Source organism: Fukomys damarensis, unplaced genomic scaffold (genome assembly GCF_012274545.1).
Source record: "Fukomys damarensis isolate Sample0158 unplaced genomic scaffold, DMR_v1.0_HiC HiC_scaffold_8, whole genome shotgun sequence".
In the NCBI taxonomy this organism is placed as follows: domain Eukaryota; kingdom Metazoa; phylum Chordata; class Mammalia; order Rodentia; family Bathyergidae; genus Fukomys; species Fukomys damarensis.
The window spans coordinates 32,324,733-32,330,436 of record NW_022900920.1 but is presented as its reverse complement, the minus strand read 5'-3'; positions in this window follow the sequence as shown (position 1 = coordinate 32,330,436).

Sequence of the window (5,704 nt, the reverse complement as noted above, 5' to 3'; positions counted from 1 at the left end):
CCCCTGCTGGTCCCTCGGTGGACGCCCTAATCTCCTCCTGAAGACCCCCTTTTGCGCGCCCCACCACAAACTGGGAGGGAAGAAAAAGTACTATCCTAATTCTCCCGTAGCCACCTTTCTATTCAGCCCCTCTCCTAATTAACCATTCTTCCCTTGCCTGCCAAACCAGTTAGGACGGAGCTAAAAGGGTTAATTAAGTAGGATCCCCACTCTCCTCCCCTAAGGGCCTGGGATCCGCGTTTTGCAGCGGTGGGGGCCTGCGGAACGACCTCCAGGTTAGACGGGGAGGGGGCGCACGAGCCTTCCTTCTCCCCTCTCGGGCGCTGACGCACCAGTCCGGGCGCTTCCCTCCCCCTTCTCCTCCAGGCGTTAGGACGGAGCTAAAAGGGTTAATTAAGTAGGATCCCCACTCTCCTCCCCTAAGGGCCTGGGATCCGCGTTTTGCAGCGGTGGGGGCCTGCGGAACGACCTCCAGGTTAGACGGGGAGGGGGCGCACGAGCCTTCCTTCTCCCCTCTCGGGCGCTGACGCACCAGTCCGGGCGCTTCCCTCCCCCTTCTCCTCCAGGCGCGCGAGGCGGGGGTGTGAGTGTCGGGATGGTCCACGTAAGAAACACTTCACCGGGGAGGAGCCTCCCAACCTTCAGGCTCGCCTCAAGGACTCCCCTACCCGGGCGGAGGGGGGGAGGGGCCCATCTCAATCCCTTGACCAAAGCCCAGCCCTAGCCGCTTCATAAACAGGAAATACTCATTAGCTAGGAGGAGGGAGATCCTAGGGGTCTCCAACAGCCAGCATCCATTCCTTGAGCCTGAGTGGGCTCCACGGGTATTCGCAGGGGACCTGGACTTATGTCCCCTCCTTAGAGCACCTGGCCAAGACTGAGTAGGAGGTCTTCATTTTTGTCGTTCAGTAGGGTAGTCTCTCTAGAAGGCCATTAGGTTCCCTTACCCTGCCTTGCAGTGTGTACTGCTGGCTTGTCTGACTGAAGTGAGACCCGGTCTCTGCACCTTAGGTTTTTGACGAGAGCACAAAATGATGGAAGGATGCAACCTGGGGTTTTGAGAGAGGGCCTGCCTGGGAATGGGGGATTTTGTGGATTACCCCGGCTCCGCTTCCCCAGCCTACCCCCACGGTGGGCACAGGGCGTGACTGAAGCCGTCCCCACTCCCACAAGTATTTCCTTGGCAGCATCCCCTGCCTCAGTCCACCTCCTCCCCGCGTTCTCCTAGACACAGGTCAGAGCAGGGAGTAGAGGGAACCTAAAGCAACAACACTGGCCTGGAGTTACGGACACTTAGATTTGAATCCCTGCTTTGGCCCTCACCAGCCAATGATCTGGAATAAGCAACTGCCCACTTTGAGCTCACCAGAAAGTGAATAACCAGGCTCCTAGTCCAGCACCCCGCACGTAATTTGTACTGCGCACAGTACTTTTCTGCTTTTCCTGAGGTTAGGATTCCAAGGGTGTCAGGTGGGACTGAATCGGGTGCGCTGCAGTCCATGAGTATGCCTTCCTCCAACTCGGTGATACTTACCCTAAGGCCACTCATACCAGACAACCGGCTTGGCTAGATTCCATGTGATTGATCACTGCTTGAGTGGACAGTGAGGGTTGCAGTCTGCATCCCTGAATCTGAGACTTCCTTTAGATTTACATGACAGGAGGAAGAAAAACTCCTGTTGAGGGCCAGGGATTTAGCTCAGTGTCCCTCACAAGTGCAAGGTCTGAAGTACGAGCTCTGTGCCAGACAAACGAGCAAAAACTGTTGATCATGCAGTACGTGCCAGGTACGTGTTGGGCATTTAACATCTCTGTACTCATTTGTGAGGACCTGTGGAAAAGGTGCTATTTACTACTTCCATTAAGAAGGCAAGAAAACAGAGGTTCAGGGTAGGGGATGCAGCTCAAGGATACAGCAGGCATGTAACATGCCTAAGACTCTGGGCTCAATCCCCAGCACCTCAAAAACAAACCAAACACAGGGCAGGGTGGGGGATTTAGCTCCATGGTGGCGCTTCCTACCTCTAAGGCACAATGTCCTGAGTTTGATCCCTGGTACCAAAAAATTTAAAAAAAAGGGTTCAAGCTGGGTGTGGTGGTGGCAAGGCTGTGATCCCAGCACTAGGGAGGCTGAGGCAGAAAGACTGTGAGTTTGAGGACAGGTCAAGTATAATAAATTCAAGACCAATCTGGACTACCTAGAAATGCTGTCAAAAAAACAACCCAGAAAACCTCACTAAATTTCAGAGAAGCTGGCCCCGGGATTTAGTTCAGTGGGTTCTGCACAAGGTCCTGAGTTCAATCCCCGGTACCAGATAAATAAATAAAATTAATTTCAGAGAAGTTGATCAGTTTGGGGGGAGTATGATGCTGGGCATGGAACCCAAGGCCTTGCCCCTGCCAAGCAGGTGCTCTATCACTGAGCCACACCTCCTAGCCCAAGAGGTTAATCAATTTGAACTTTCCTGCAAAACACTTTGCTCTCTATTCCTTTCCTGCTAACTAGTTAATGTCTCCTTGAGACCTCAGTGCTAGCTGCACCTTCTCTGGGCAGATTATCCTTTTTTTTTTCTGAGACAGGGTCTCACTGTAGTTGAGACTGACCTGGAACTCACTATATAGCCCAGGCTGGTCTCGAACTCACCGTGATCCTCCTGCCTCAGCCTCCTGAGTGCTGGGATTACAGGCATGCACCACCATGCCCAGCTTGTTTTTTGTTTTTGCTTTGGGTACCAGAGATCGAATTGGGGTCCTTGTGCTTGTGAAGCAGGCACCAGAACCACTGAGCTACATCCCGGCCCCAGATTACCCTTTTTACTCTGCTCCCACCCTACATGTGCTAGTGGCCTAATTTTCTTTTCTTTTCTCTTTCTCTTTTCTTTGGTGGTGGTGGTGGTTATTGTTGTTGAAACGGGGTCTCACTATGTAGCCCAGGCCAGCCTTGAATTCAAAACAATCCTCCTGCCTCAGCCTCTTGAATGCTGGGATTACAGGCCTGCACCAGCACACTCAGGGAGCCCAATCTTCTTTAAGGAAATTACTTCATAGTGGTGTCCAATCTATGGCATGGCACTTCTGTCAGTATTTGAGCCAAGTCACCCTAGACTTTGAAAGTGGCCAATAGAAATATTTTGCAATTCTAAAAATGTATTAGGAACACTTGCAGACAATCCCACAAGCCATCAAGAAATCTACAAGAAATTTTCTAGCATTGTAGTAGCTGCAAAGCAAAATTTTAGTAACAGATTTTTACGGTTGCATTAGATGGAAACAACCCTGTGTTTTCTTCTCCAGATAAAGCCAAATCTGAAGAAGGGCCAGGGATTTAGCTCAGTGGTTCTGCCAGTTGCCTTGCAAGTGCAAGGACCCAAGTTCGATCTCCGGTACCAAGAAAGAAAGAAAAAAAACTACATCAAATCTGAAGAACTTGATCTTTCCTGCTTACACTGGTTAGAATTTGGAAATCTGGAAATGGAGCTATTGGAATTTCAAGAAAGCGCTATCTGGGGCTGGGGATTTAGCTCAGTGGTGCTGCTGCCTGCCTTGCAAGCCCAAGGTCCTGAGTCCAATCCTCAGTAACACACAAACAAAAAAACAAAAAAAAAGAAAAAGAAGGCTCTATCTGGAAAGATAAATTCTATGTGAGATAGCACAGTGGGCAGTTCTGAAAATGAAATCCTGAAAATGTGAAATTCTCTGCCAAATAATTTTAAACAATAAAAGCACTTGAGATTGCTCTTCTTACTTTGTTTGGATCATCTAATGCTTTGTGAGCAGCTGTTCTCAGCTTTGAATTATATCAAATCTGATACAGGAAACAGACTAACAGAGGACCTGAAGGAACACTGTGTATTGCTCTCAATCTAAGGAAGTATGAGCCAAGATTTGACAAATTATCGCCATGTACACAATAGCAAAGATACATTAATTGTGCACACCAAAGGTAAATTCTACCTTTCAATAAAAAGCTGTTTCATTGAAAGCTCTGTTACTATGTTTTTCCTTTTAAGACGAAGGATGTTAATATACGAGTTGTTTTTTTCTAAACTAAAACCTCAGCATTCAGGTGTTTTTTTTTTTTGTTTTTGTTTTTGGTGGTACCAGGGATCAAACTTGGGACTTTCGGCGGTGGAACCACTAAGTTAAATCCCCAGCCCTCAGCATTCAGGCTTAATTGCAGTGTTGGCATTTTAGGATAAATAAGTGGGTGTGGGGTTGTAGTTCAGGTCTCTGAACAGTTCGCCATCCCTAAGCAGAATCTCAGTAGTGTTGAGTGGGTGATCAAGGCAAGTGGTTTGGGCTCCCGTGGGCATCAGGCCCAGGGATCCAGGGGCGTTTAACTTGCCAGCGGTGACAGAGCTGACAGGTGCTGGACTAGTACTACTTTACTCTAGTGCACACCAGACCTGGAGAAGGAGAGGAAAGGTAAGGAACAGCTCAGGGAATTGCGGTGCAGACAAACTAGAAGGAGATCTCTGACAGACTTAGGACGTGGTGGGGAGGGCTGGTGGAGCCTGAGTGGAAGGATTTTTTTTTTTTAAACAAGGTCTCACTATGTAGTTGAGACTGATCTGGAACTCACTATGTAGTCCAGGCTGGTCTCAAACTCACCGTGATCCTCCTGCCTCAGCCTCCCGAGTGCTGAGATTACAGGCATGAGCCACTACGCTGGACTTTTTTTTGGTTTTTTGAGACAGGGTCTCACTATGTAGTTGAGAATCACCTGGAACTCACTATGTAGCCCAGGCCGGTCTCGAACTCACCATGATCCTCATGCCTCCTGAGTGCTGGGATTACGGGTGTGTGCCACTATGCCCGGCTAGGATTAGCTTTTTTAAGTAGAAATTGGGAGGTTAGGGATGAGGGCTGTTGGCACCTGCCTATAATTCCTGCATTCTGGGAAACTGAGGCAGGAGGATCACAAAATGGAACCCAGTTTGGATAGTTTAGTGACTTAACAAGACCATGTCTCAAAATAAAAAGGTTGAGGCTGTAGTTCAGTGTGGAGTCCTGGGTTCAAAGGCAGTACCACACACACACAGATTAGCCTTTTAAAGTTTATTTTTATTATCATTTTTAGGGCTAAGAATTTAGCTTAGTGGCGCTGTGCCTGCCTTGTAAGTGCAAGGTCTTGAGTTCAAGCCCTGGTACCAAAAAATAAAAATAATTTTTAGTGCATATTATTGTACAGAATAGTGTGTTTCATTTGACATTTCCGTGCATGTAAGGTTAACCATTTTTTTGTTGTTTGGAGATAGGGTCTCACTATGTAGTCCAGAGGGCCCTGAACTCACGGTGATCTTCCTCCCAAGTGTGAGGATTACTGGCCTGTGCCACCATGTCTGGCTAGTACTTTTAAAATGGTTAACCTTGGCCAGCTGCGGTGGCACACACCTATGATCCCAGAAGTGGAAGGGCTGAAGGAAGATGACTGTGAATTTGAGGCGAGCTTGACCTACATAATGAGACCTGACTCAAAGAAATAAATAAACAAATAATAAATAGCACCAAAAGGGATACTACACGAGAATTTGGTGGGAGCCTATTGATAGGATAATGTGATACAGATGGGTACCCAGTGAGTAACCCCAGCTGGGCACTGTGGTTCATGCCTGTAGTTTCAGTGCTATGGGAGGCAGAGGCAGAAATTTCTGTTTGAGCCCAGTCTAGGCAATTTAGTAACTTACCGAGACGTAAAAAAAAA